Raw genomic sequence first — 14342 nt, forward strand, 5'->3', positions numbered from 1 at the left:
GTCATAATAGGCCATTTCCGAGTTACTGCGAACCTCATTATGAAAGTGAGGCTAAGTGCAAATCTTTTCATATGAAAATTAGTTTTGTTTGATTTGAATGAAAACTAGTTTTCATAACAAAAAATTTGCACTTAGCATCGCTTTGACAATGAGGTTCAAAGCAACTCGGAAATGGCCTATTGCCATTTACCTTAACCATAATTCTAAAGCTCTCTGTTGTTACAAACAATTGCAATGGAAGAATGACTATAAGAACAGTGCGTCCCTGAAAATTCCTAATTAATTTTCTTAAATTTTGATATGGCCCGACTTGAGCAATCAATAAAATCGACATTCGCGATTTAGTTTTGCCATTTTACCTTGTAAGTGAGGTTGATAAAACCAAATATTTTAATCTTAAAAAGGTTGATTTGACAGATATTTTGCATAGCCATACATGACTAAACTAATTAGCTAATTTGGGAATTATAAGTCAAACCAACTGATTTGCAGTTGGTGGTGATTAGATCTGTTTTCCCAAGAAATAAAGGGTAACGTAAAGAGCTTTCGCGTGCCAACAACGACAAGTCGGTCTCTTCAGACTTATTTGATACAGTCGACTCCCGATAACTCGAACCCTCGCTAACTCGAACCTCCCGCTAACTCGAACCAATTTTCCTTTCCTTTCCGGTCATTTTCTATATAATTTTACCCTCGATAACTCGAACTCCCGATAACTCGAACCTTTTTTCATTTTCCTTTGAAGGTTCGAGTTATCGGGAGTCGACTGTAGTTGGTTCGTGCAAACAGTCACGCGTCAAAGGTCTTCCTCCGGGATATGCCAAGCTGCATTGTCGTCTTTTATACAGGAAGACAAAGACTTAAGCCTGGTTTACACGAACGACGCAAGCAGAAGCAGAAGCCCAAGAAACCTACGTGTAAACCGGTGCGTCGCAAGCATAAGCTCCGTTGTGCTTGCGCTTGTGTTTATGCTTGCGTAGTCCAGGGTTACACGTACGACGCAACGACTCAAGCATAAGCACAAGCACAAGAGAATGGAAATCGTTCCATTCTCTTGTGCTTGTGCTTATGCTTGCGTCGTTGCGTCGTAGGTGTAGACCGGGACGACGCAAGCACAAGCACAAGCGCAAGGAAAGGGAACTGAAAAACAGTGACAAGTTGTTAGCGTACATTCTAGTCTGCCGTGTTGAAATCAAATCTCGCGCCAAAAAGAGTCCGGCCGCGCGATTGTAACACATTTTTATGCTTCTGCGCTTGCGTATGTCACCTTATGCCCATGCTTATCGCACGTGTAAACATCCTTGTGCCTATGCTTGTGCTTATGCTTATGCTTGCGTACAGGTAAACCAGGCTTTAAGGATGGTCCACGTAGATTTCAAGTTGGTATGCCTAAGTTACTATTAAATGGTGCGTACATTCCGTTCATGAATATACAATGAACGAAAACGTTGGGAACATTGCACCCCGCGTACAAGTGCGTGTGCGCCTTGAGTGATAGAACAAGATTCTGATTTATTAACCAATATGGACTAGTTGAGATCTTTTGGTCCGGGTTAACCTCTAACCCATTGCACTTGGCTGGGGACGAACACACGGAATTAAGCTTGTCAAAGGCAGTTATCGAGTTATGGAACGTTTTTCGATATCGGTGGAACGTTTTTCGATATCGGTCTTATCAATTACCTTACCTTAACGGCTACACTGATTAAGTATCAACAACTCATTTTCTCTTGGTATCAACTAAAAAAAAGTCTGGAAATGTCTTCATGTCATATGCATGTTGATTCTTTACGCCAAATTTCTCAGTGAAAAACCGCTTTAAAACCGACAATGAGATAAGGGCCAATGATGTTAAATCAGTGAAATTCTGAAAGGGAACTGGTTTGAAATCATTTACTGTGTACAGTTTTCGTGATAATAAAAGTTGTGGTTGAAATAAATAAATAAATAAATAAATAATTAAATTAATCACTTTATTTAAGTGTCAATGTTTAGCGCGGAGCACTAATTGGGGACACTTTCCAGATCGAATTGGAATTTAGAAGTGTTGGTTTTTGAGGAGAGGGGAAAACCGGAGCACCCGGAGATAAACCTCTCGGAGCAAAGACGAGAACAAACAACAAACTCAACCCACATATGACGCTGAGTCCGGGATTCGAACCCGGCCACATTGGTGGGAGGCGAGTGCTCTCACCACTGCGCCATCCATTGATTTGTTTTGTTGCCTCGACTGGCAATCTTTAGTATTTCGACTGCTCTGTATCACACGCCGAAAAAGGGATGAAGAACATATCAGTCCCCCAACCAATAGCTTATGTAGCAAGCGTTTCCAGCGAGCGAAAACCTGGCTTCCGGCATTGCGGCCGCGCGAAAATAGGGCGAGCGCAAAAAAGTGAAGGTATCCTATCATTGCGCAGCGAGAAAACCGGAAAACTCGCCTTTGATTTTTGTTCACTGAAACGCTCGCTACGTAGGCTACCAAACCAATCCCCCTCTTGCATACGTGTGCAGTTTAAGAATTGGTTCATGCTTAGCGTGCGTATATCGAGTTACGGATGCACGCGGGAAGTTTGGAGAGCACGAGAGAAGCGTAAGAGTCGCTCGGGGCGTAGCCGAGAGCAACTCTAGCTTCTTGAGTGCTCTCCAAACTTCCCAAGTGCATCCATAACTCGATATACCCACAGCTAAAAGCATGAACCAATTCTTTTATAACATAGTGAAAATAAAGTAAACGCTTCCTGGAAAACAGGTTTTTTTCCCTGATTAATTACAACATTCTCTGTACAAAAAAAAAGGTGAAAGTGGTTTCTCACATCGGTTTAATCTAAACGTTTTATTAAACTTCGACAAGCACCAATAAATATACATTTTTATGGTGTTGTCTCTCTGTAAAAGCTTTTTAAAAACACAGCGCGCGCATGCTTCCCCCATCTGACTTGCACACGTCATCGGATGGACGCACGGCCGTGCCTATGTTGAGAAATGTACCATGATGACGCCAATAGGAATTAGATTAGGATGCACGCGCGCTATGTTATAATTATGACTATACATGCAGGAAAGCAGATCTCATCAAGGGCGACTGGAATCAAACCAAACAGATAAATAATCAAAATGATTCTAAATACCATAAATGACAATAACAGCATTTTTTCCCAGATCGAAGGTTAATGACCTCTGAAAATGTGTGGTTAACCCCATTTTTTCTTTGTAATAGCCCTTGCAAAGATCTGCTATTAGAGCGGTTTTCAAACCAAAACCAAAGTAATTACTCTGGCCAATCACAACAGATGTAAACAACACAACGAGCACATCACAATTCGAATCAAATACATCTAACTGGCGCCAAGCGCGGGAAAACGTGTGCGGCCATAACACGATTGGTTTTGGTTGAGAAAGTGGCGCGACTTTTGTTAACCAATCGTAGAATGAAATGCAAAACCAAAGCAAACGCGACACTCGATTGAAAACCGCTCTATTGGAGAAGTCATAATTCCGCACGCAAGAATGTATTTCTACCCGCTGGATTTTTAAAACGAGCCCGCTCAAGTCATGCTTCTTTGCCGCGAATGGTTTTTTCGGTCGCTCAATACAAAAACAACTGAGAGGTTGCGTAGCCATTTTTTTCTTCTCCCCGCGCTTCTTTTTCCTTTCTCTCCTTTGCATTATTTTCAACTCAGTCTTGGGGCTATAAAAACCGTAATTCGACTTCGTTTCACAAAAAGCGCTCAATCTTTGCTCGGCTAGACTTCAATCAGGAACAACCGTCATTTAAAAACTCTAGCAGTCTCAGAGACTCAGACAACCCCATGATGCACAGAACGCGTGCTTATTAAGGAGGTTGCGCACGCGTGCGTGGCTAAAAACTCTTTCGAGCCTCATTATATTTTAGCCTCTAAATTATTATTGTATTTCTTGAAGCACTTTTAAGTGCTTAAAGAACTCTCCTGAATTACTCCTTCATTTTGGTGCAAAATGTCAGCATTAATTTGTGACTTCACACATGAAATTACAACATTGCTCAAGACACGTTTCTCTATACACTAAACATGATATTAAAAGGTAACCAAATGGTATACTTGTGAAATTACGAAACAATTTCACTTGTGTATTGTCAAATTGTACTCATTTAATTAAAGACGAGAGAAATTATTAGAATTTTGCAAAATGCGCATGAAATTATTTTCTAATTTCACATCACCATTTGATTGCCCATACTAATTAAAAACTGGATAATGGAAATCCAGAGTTTTCATTGGCTTAGCACCAGTGAGATATCAGCAATAACACACAAATCATAAACCATCTTCAGGTCGTTTGTTCTAAATGAAATCAGCAAGATCTAAAGATATATGTACTTCTACATTTTCTTTAAGCCTGGTTTTCATTTGTCGGGAAAATCCCAGACGATTGGGGATTCATTGTTTCCCGATGTCCTAGATTTTGCCGAGGTATTGGGAAATTTGAGGTATTCATCGGTGACAGAACCCATTTTTATTTGTTGGGGGAAGTGGGGAACTGCAGCAAAGCAATTTAGAGGATTGGTAACGAGCTAAAACTGTTGCTGACGTCCCCGACAGCAGAAATTTGAGTTCATATGTCGGGAATGATCACCAACCATCGCAGAAATCTGGGACAGCACATGTCCTGAAAATAGAAACACTTCTGATTTTACCGATTTGTCTGCAACCATCCCAGATGATCGAAGATGACTATGATTTCCAGTCTTCATTAGTCTGGAAAGCCTGGGTCAGTCGGCAAAACACTGAAATTCCCGATAATCTGGGATTTTCCTGACATATAAAAACTAGGCGTTAATGAAACAATAATAATTATTGTTTTATTATTGCACAAAGATAATAATAGGCACCTTGGCACTACATGTGCTCATAGCACAATAATAAATGCATGATTTTTCACAAGCTAGTTTGGAATCCCAAACCATTAGCCACAGCGTCCTAAGTTGGCACTCACTGTAGTCTCTCCAAAAAGTGTTGTGGAATGCCCAGTTGCCTTGCTTGTGAAAGAAATGTTTTTTTATCCTGAAAACAACTAGTTACGACTGCCCAACAGCTCTCTGCCAGAGAAGGCTGTGTCAGCCAGAGCTTGAAAATGTCATTTGATCTGGTATCCTGGCTGGAATTAACAGTCTTCACACCACCAAATACATACATGCAGCCTGATGGTGTCACTGTAGCAGAGTGAAAATAGACAGGATAAGGAAGAACCTGCAAAAAGGCAAAACAAGTTTAAAATTTGTCAAACTCTGAACATGGGTTCTTTTCTGTATACAGTTAACCGTGCTTTGTGACCACCTCTTGTAAGGGACCACCTCTTTTAGGCAACCATGATCACTTTTAGGGTTTATGGTTGAAAATACTCATTGTTTTTCTTTAGCAACCACTTGACTCCAATGTCACCTAGGGTGCAAATTGGATCATAAATGATCCTTAGTACAACCCTATGTCACAGTAAATGGTTAGACTGCTTACAGTTTGGTTCTCTCTAAATTTTCGTTTGTGGCATTTGAAAAACTAATGGAGTGAGAAATGTAACATGCAAAGGACTGGGACCAGACCCCAGCTTTTGTGATCGTGCTCAGCTGGTTTAAAACTCAGCTTACCCTAAGAGAAAAGGGGGACTGCAAGCAGTCTGGTCAACATTAGAATGTTCGATCTCTGACTGTCCTGCACCGATAAATGAGTCATATTGGTAGACACAGGCATACTAGGCTTGGAAAAAAAATCTGAGTTCTCTCAGCAGGAGTAGAACCTATGACCTTCTGGATACTACTTAGTTTGGATGTGCTACAACTGAGATACAGGATACTCATGGGAGCTACAGTCCTAGTCAAGTTTAGTTGTGACACTTCACAAACAAGCCGGAAATGTCCCTCCCCTGCTCTCCTCCCCCCTCTCAATGTTGTTTTTCGGAATTTTTCTAGCCAATCTTGTGAATCAATATTGAGAGGGCAGGGTGGCGAGATCTGTCCCATCTTAGTGACTAACACTGTAGGCTTTTAAACTACACGAAGGTTCAAGAATTGTGATAAATATTGTGTATACTGCAAGGGTTTTAATGTTGATGGGTGATGTATGTGTATGTGGTTTAAACCTGTTTAATAAATGAGAGATGTACTTTTTCAGTTTGTAAGACAGGCATACTTGGAAAAAGAAAATCTGAGTTTTCCCACCAGGGGTCAAACCTATGACCTTCCAATGATTATCACTAGTTCGGATGCTCTACCACTGAACTTAAGGCTAGGCCATAGTACCATGATCAGACAATTCTACAAGACAAATTTCAAAGTTCACTTCTTCAAAGTTCATGCATAATTGCAAAAGTAATAATTTTTAACTTGTTTCATGAGCTGTAAATTTTTTATAAGAAAAACTGCTATCGGTTTTTCTTGTCACCCTGGAAATCCTTTGGCTGCATAATGCCAAGATGGGGGAACGGTTTGCTTTTGTGACAGAAGGAGAGATAAACCTGCTGGTCGATAAAGCAGTATCAGAAAACAACATACGCTCTAAACGTTTTTGACGGTAAACTGTTCTTAAACGAAATGTTTAAGCTCGTTGCTACATGAAATATACTACATGTTGCGACAAATATTTGAAGGATAATAACCACAATAGCCTCCATTTGGCTTTAAAAATATGCTCAGATATTTGTCCTTCGACATTATCTGCTCTATCTGAGCATATTTTCGCGCTAAATGGAGGCTATTGTTTATTTAAACCTTCATCCTCTGATTCTGAGACCCAGATTCATAATTGCCCCCGCAGGCGCCTTAACCCAAGGAGGCACCCTTGTAGACTGCCAGCAGTCTCTCTTTAGCTCGAGAATACAGAATTAATTTAAGAACTAAGGAATTTGTAATTCCTAGAGTTAATACCACAGGTTTTGGGAAACACTCAGTAAGATATTTGGGACCACTACTCTGGTCCAAGTTAGATGCTAAAGTGAAGGAACAGCAATCTGTAGATGCTTTTAAGAAGTTGATTAGGATCTAGGAAACAAAATCAAGCTGCGCTTATTTCTACCAATGATTGCGAAAATTGCGTACTGTGCAATTCTTAGAATTTCTTTTGTGATTGAGTATGTTTATACTTTGTTAGTTTTTTAATGATATAGGTTTTATGCATAGATTTTTTTTTATTTTTATATTCTTAGATAGGTGTCCTTACTTAGTGGGAAACCGCTATATTATATTGGCACATTAAGTTTTTATAATAATAATAATAATAATAATAATAATAATAATAATAATAATAATAATAATAATAGTAATAATAATAAAAACAATAATAATAATAATAATAATAATTATTATTATTATTATTATTATTATTATATTAAATTATTTATTAAATTTTTTTTCTTAAATTATTATTATTATTATTATTATTATTATGGCAGTTATTATTATTATAATGGCAGCTAACACACATTAAGTTGTTATCATTATTATTATTATTATTATTATTACTATTATTATTATTATTATTATTATTATTATTATTATTATTATCATTAGAATCCGTGGGGAAATACGCAAGATATTCGAAGTGCTAGTCGTGCGCGCTCACGGCCCGAATTTTCGAGCGGATGAAGGACCTGCAAAATAAATCGCGATTTTTGATATTACAACGTTAGTAATCAAGCACAGAAGCAGTTGGCCTCTAATTTCCTATGTAAGTTGAATGACGAGCAAAGTTACAGCTCACCATTTGCTCTTTTAAGGCTAGAAGTATTCGTTCTCCCCTTTTTCGTCCGGACCAGCTGGGACCACATCGTAATATGTCGAATAACAGATTATTACAGACTGTATATCATGACGGAGCGACATTGTTATCATGTTGCTCACGTAACAAATATTGTGCTGGACATTGTTTCTGATCGCTGTCCTTCTTATTATTTGATATTTCTTCTTATTATTATTTTGCCTCAGACACTTCAGAAACTTACGCTTCTACTCCCAACACCTTTATATTATCTCTGCGGAACCAAGAAGGGTTGGAGCCTTTCAAAAGCATGGTGAGAGAGCCGGATTATGCAATTAAAAGATCAAGGTATACTGGTCCAGGGTTTGGTATTACTAATGCCCACCTATATCCTCATTAAGTTGATCGTGCCAATGTTCTTTATTCATACACAATTTGTTATGCCTACACTGTTCCGGGTGGAATACAAGACAGATATACTATCTTTGCTGGAACTTGGGTGTTTATCCTTGATGACTGGAAAGTGTTTTATCTCCATGCTCGAATTATGATTCGGTTAATGGCGGCTGAGTGAACCTCGGTACCTAGATAGTGTTTAATGAAGACTGGCTCGTACGCGGAACAAGTTTTTGAAACATGAATATTAATTTGTAATTTTCGTTCCAGGAAGTTATGCCAGTCACTAAGACGGCTTAGAAAACAAAATCAGCTTTCAGGATTCAGAAAAATAGATTTAAAACGTCAGTGCAAGCTTTCGACTCCTTTCGCGGATTCTTTGTCAAGAAGTGAGACGTTAATTTATGTCACGTGACTTGAAGAGATGTGAGCCACTCACAATTGTTCCTCGCAAAGCCGGGAGGGCCGAAGCTAAGCCGCGCGAATTCGAGCAAAAAAGAAAAGTATATATATCGTTAAAGGTGTCCGTGTTGTTGCCTGGCAACAGTGCAAACAAAGTGTGAATGACGTCAGACAAAGGGAAGGGTTGGGGCTATTCAAAGGCCACACTGCCGGGGCACACTATCCTCTCAATCACTATCATAAAGAACGAAAATTCATATTTTCTAGCTGCCCTAGCCCATTTCTTCACTCCAAATCAGCTGTCCACGCAGCCCTAGCCTCGCGAGGTTTTGCGAGTCACGTATTTCTAGTATTATAAATATTGAGGATAACGCAATACTAAAGGGGGCAGCAGCCACACGTGAAATAATTATTGACATTTGTGTCGTGATTTTTTTCACCGCGTGCTTTTCTAAAGGTGTACGTAGGGTTTCCAATATTGTGTTATTCAGTTGTGGGTCGATTGAACGTGTACCGACTGTGATTGTTAACAAGTCTTTGATTTAGTTTTGTTACGATTTGTTTTATAAAAACACGAGTGTCTGCAAAATAATAAATCTCAACAAACTCAAAGAAGCGATGTGGTCAGGCTTATGGTGGCTAATGCGCCAAACTACCCATTGTGCTCGCATGCGCAAACGGGGAAGAGATCTGAAGTCGACAATGACCAATCGGCCTAAGCAAATATCATGCTACGCGGCCACCACGCCGAGTAGGACCCAATGTGGTTTAACTCCGAGAATCGAACAGAGTCAATGTGTTCGGGTGTATTTTTCTGTGTCGTTGTCTTTCCTATTAAGGATTTTTCTTGCATTAATTCTTACGGTGCAAGAAGGAATTAAAAAAGGAAGGAAGAAAGGATTGAAGGAACTGTGACTGATGCAGTTGGTGTTATCACGGCTTAGCATAGCGGGCTTGTCCGATCCATGTACGGTTGAATCTGACCCTTGGGGCTGGTTTGTTCACAGTGCACTGCAAATTACTGACTGCTAACTTTATTGGAATCTGCCATTCTATGTATGTGTTTACAATATTATTTTTGAAACTTAATACGAAGTGGCAAAGAATTGCACTGTGATATTACGTTGTACATAAGTACACACATTTGAGTTTCTTAGCCTTACAAAGCAGGTGTACGTTTAATAATGCTAGATTTCAGGCAAAATGTATTCTTGGGAGTTTGTTGAATGAATAAAAAACAGCTAAATACAAAAGTAGCTTCATAAAGACTTTGCTAAATACGAGCGATGCTAAGTTCAAGCGTGGTGAAATAACTACAAGCGTTGCAACATATTACTGATCATGTTTGACGCCGAATGTATCAGGTCAGTGATGTTCTGTCTCTGAAAGTCTAAATAGTTCAGTTTCTTTATTTGCGTTTGGTACGACTTTATCCATTCCAAATTTGAATTCGTTTTCACTTTACAAATCTAATTTCAAGGCCCAGAACTGCAATACTAATCAATAAACAGTAAACAGCTAAACTTGACAATACAATTGCTGTAACAATTTTTTTTCTGCTGCACGAAAACCCGCTTTCCTTTTCTTTTAGACAAGTTGCAAATCAGTTGTCTTCGAATCCATCATACTCGTCCTCAAAATCATCATGCTTCATATCTTGTCTCCCAGTCCCTTTGTTATTCGCCGTATCCGCGGCAGACTGGTGATGAATGTCAGGCTCCCCTCTGTGAAGCATTCCGGCGCGACGACGGCGCCAAGCCTCGCTGCAAGAAAGGAAAATGTCAGTGTCTTCCAGGATTTGCATTTTCTTTCACAAAGGACAGTGTATTTTTACACTAGCAGAAAGCCTTTGGCTACAGTTGCGGGGTAAAGCTCGATAAGTGGTAAAAAGCTCCGTAAGTTCTATTCGGTATACATGTTTCCTACTTCGTCTTCTTTCTACTTTTACCTTTAAACTTTTATGGAAAACAAAATACCTGTGTTTCAACATTCGTATCAGATGTAAAGAATACACCTTGTAACTTACCCGGAGGTAAGTAGATTAACACCATATTCCATGTTGTCCGGTAATAAACGTCTGCAGCACCCCCCTCCTCTCCCGCTATTTTACCCTCCCTCTCGTAGATAAAAGAATAGGAACAACGGCGACAATAACATAATTTATATTAGTTTGATTTAAGCTGATACCTTTCATTCATGGAAGAAAAAACCAAGATGAGTACAAGTACGACAACCAGCATCCGCTTCATGGTCAAACTCAATAGGTCCTGTAAGAACAAGAAGAACAAGGACAATTACCAAAAAAATAAAAACAAAAGTGGTTTGTTTCATGGAAGCGTTTGCAGGATGCTAAATCTCTGACGCGCCGACCAAAATGAACATCGAAAACCGTTGTTACAAATTTCTCCTCTAAATGCAAGGATCAGAGATCAGGGATGGTTGTTGACGCTAGATTTCTATCTGGTAACTAATTTAGCGCCAATTGAGAAGAAGTGTTTGCATTTGATTTGGATGAGGCATGATTCGTTGATGGCGTTCAAGCCTTAAAAAAATCACAGGATCAGATGCCGTTTTGCCAGCGAAAGAGAGACTCTGTGAGTAAGCCTCCCTGTTTATCTTCAATCCCAAAGAAGAATAGCGAGAGAGAGACAAGTAAATGGATAAAAGTAGGGGGCAATTAGAACGAGAACTCACAAACCAATCGGTCACCGCGCATAAGTATAACCTGCCGTGGTGTAAAGAACCACTTCATAGTAACGAAATACTGTACTATTTTAGTTAGATATTAACGCCGGCTCAGTAAGGCCTTCATTAATTGTCGTCTTCAAGTTCTTTATGTAGAAAGCTTCTAGAAAACCAAGCTTTGACCAGTTGTCATGACGATTTATTATTTCACAGTTATTGTGAATAACCGGGTTACTGTGAATTGTGTTCCGCCCTTAAGCCGGCGACACACCTGGCTATTTCGCGGCGAATTTGATCGTTGCGATTTTCGCCACCGATTAATGGGGACACCTGGCGATTTTTTTCGCCGATCGCGACCGATGTGGCACTTCAACATTGTTCATGTGATAAAATCGCCCAACCTGATTGATTGACTTTACTGGCAATTCGCATCGATGAACGTAGAAAATTGCGGGAACTGGCACACTTCGCGAATGCCGGCGAATTTAATCGTCGATATCTGACATGCCAGCTATCGGCGATTAAATACGCCGATCGCGGCGATCGGCGAAAGTCGCAATCGCTGCACCGGGTACACCCGGCGATTTTCGCCGATCGCGCCGATCGGTGTGTAAAATTGCTAGGTGTGTCGACGGCTTAAGGTAAACAAATTCAGTTCCATTGTAATTTGTTCCCATGAGCCATTACCTTTTTGAAAATTGTATTCTAATTCTCTGCCTTTTTCCTTTGTATTCGATTTGTTTAAAGGGCAGATTTGGGGGAAAAAGCATTTAAAAGAATTATTAGTGACTCTATGCCGTCAATACTTTCTTTTCAGGTTGGTTATGGGACACAATTTGTGTACATGCATAAGCGGAAAACAAACGTATAATTTTATGTTACTACCACTGCATTACTGACTCTGCTTTGTTGTGACACAGCATATTATATACATACTTTTTTAAATGCGTAAACTGGACCATCGGAATAATACAGTAAATGCCATTTTTTTGTGTTTTTTTTTTACATTGGTTAATACGTTTCATGATATAGTATAAAGAAAATTTGTTTACGTTCTTACATAAGAATACGAACTAAATGAACTTTTTCGTTCTACGCATGAGGCCAGGGAACTATAATGCAACCTCAAACAATGTTTTCTTAAGAAGGCACTGAGTGATTCAAAAGGGAGCTAGACGGAATATATATAAAAAAGCACAGAAGTTCATCAATGGCACACTTTTCGCTCTGAAGCTTGGTCCTTATCTTCGCGGTCGGCAGCTGAAAGGTGGCAACAGCGTTCGAAAGATATGGTCCAGTCTAGCCGGACCTTAAGTAAACTCCCCCCTTGGACGCCAAGATGGCAGCCATTCGTTGAACACTGAGTGATTCAACAGTGTAGCATGAAGCGAGACAGGATTCATCCGCAGTTGCGACAAAAGAGGCCTTTAGACTCTAGTTCAAGTACGACTACGGCGAGATATGACTTCAAGTTTTTAGCGAAGTACTAACTGAGAAGAGATTAATCCCAGAGATCTGAGAGGTTAATCTTCATTTTACTCTTTGTGAGCAACGAACCGTTGACGCAGTTGTTTTGAATGGTGATAGCTAAGCCCTTCTGGGATTCCAAAAAAGACGAGCTCACCTACGTTTCGAGGACTTGTTTTCATCACTACGACGTTCTCACAAAGAATCGTAGTAAAATGACGACGGCTATCTATTTTAATATCTCTGACCATAAAGTGTTGCCAATTTCTGGAAAAAGCCAGCCCGGAGAAGTAGGAGATACCCACCGACATGACAGGGCCGTACAGAACAACAACAAATTGATCTCTTCAGGGTCGGTTGGCTCGTAAAACACCCCGCTTCGAAGGTGAAAGACATAAAGAATCCACGTTAAGGGACATTTTCGGACACTCTGATTCGATTGTTTGAAGTTTGTATCCCTGAGTTACCAATAGTAGATCATTCGTGTACTGATGCAAAACGCAATCAATGCGAGTATATTCGGCGCTGACTGGATGAAAGGTATGCGCCATGAGTATTCAGTCTAATTATCCAATCCGGACAACTTGAGATATTCGGGTCAGGTAAATGCTCAACTATTACACTGCGTCGCTGACAGAATTCAGTTTTTTATAAGCAGTTATCAATTTATCGAATGACTTTCCGATATATCAGATTTTATCGATTCCTTACGCCAGGATTGTATTAAATTTAAACTGAAATGAAGGTATCGCATACTGCCTCAGATAGCCAAGAAAACAGATCAGACCTCGCCTTAACAGCACTAAGTTCTTTAAAGTGTAAAAGTGAGTCAAAAGTGTAAAGTGTAAAAAGCCATTTCCCTTCTTTAGTACCGGCCCCAAATCAGAGTATTTTTGACAGCTTACCTTTGTACCAGTTAGTCCTTGTTACTTCGAAAGTAGGAAGAGGTGTTTCTGAGGAAAAGGTTATCTGCAATTCCTTATATTCAGGATTCCTGTTCTCTTAATTGGCTGCTTTTATTAATGATCATTGTTAACGTTCTGCGCGGATGACTTTATTCTTTCAAACGGGTATTACAATAGTAGTGTGTGTCTTTTCCATGCAAGTCATGGGGCCAAAAATGTTTCTAGAAGTAATCTCACCGCTTTGGAAGGCAAACAACGGAAAAGCGGGAACCTCGGAGCTGCAGGTGTTGGCCGGGGAACCTAGCAAAAAATAAAGTTATTAGAACAAGTCTAATTCTCTGGAGGCTTAAGGCCTTCATTAACTGTAGGCTTCAAGTTCTTTATGTAGAAAGCTTCTAGGAAAATAAGCTGTGACCAATTGTCGTAACGATCTATTATTTTCGCCGCAGTTATTGTGAACTGCCTGGCAACTGTATGGTCATTAAAACTAACATCAATAGAACAATTGGTGGAATGTGTAGGCAAGCCGAAAAAACTAACTTTATAATTCTTTAAATCGCTCACAATTAAATAAGTGTCATAACATAGGTTGTTCAGATGTGATGGCATGTTTGCGAAGCCGAAAAGCGAAGGAGCGATCTGTTTTGCCAATATTAAATGTTGTGCAAACGCTTTGGAAGGCAAACAACGGGACCGCGGGAACCACGGGGTTGCAGGTTGGGAGAATCCGAAAACGGATCTGTGATCTCAGATCATTGGG

Source organism: Pavona decussata, unplaced genomic scaffold (genome assembly GCF_977016875.1).
Source record: "Pavona decussata unplaced genomic scaffold, jaPavDecu1.1 SCAFFOLD_9, whole genome shotgun sequence".
NCBI classification, from domain to species: Eukaryota; Metazoa; Cnidaria; class Anthozoa; order Scleractinia; family Agariciidae; genus Pavona; species Pavona decussata.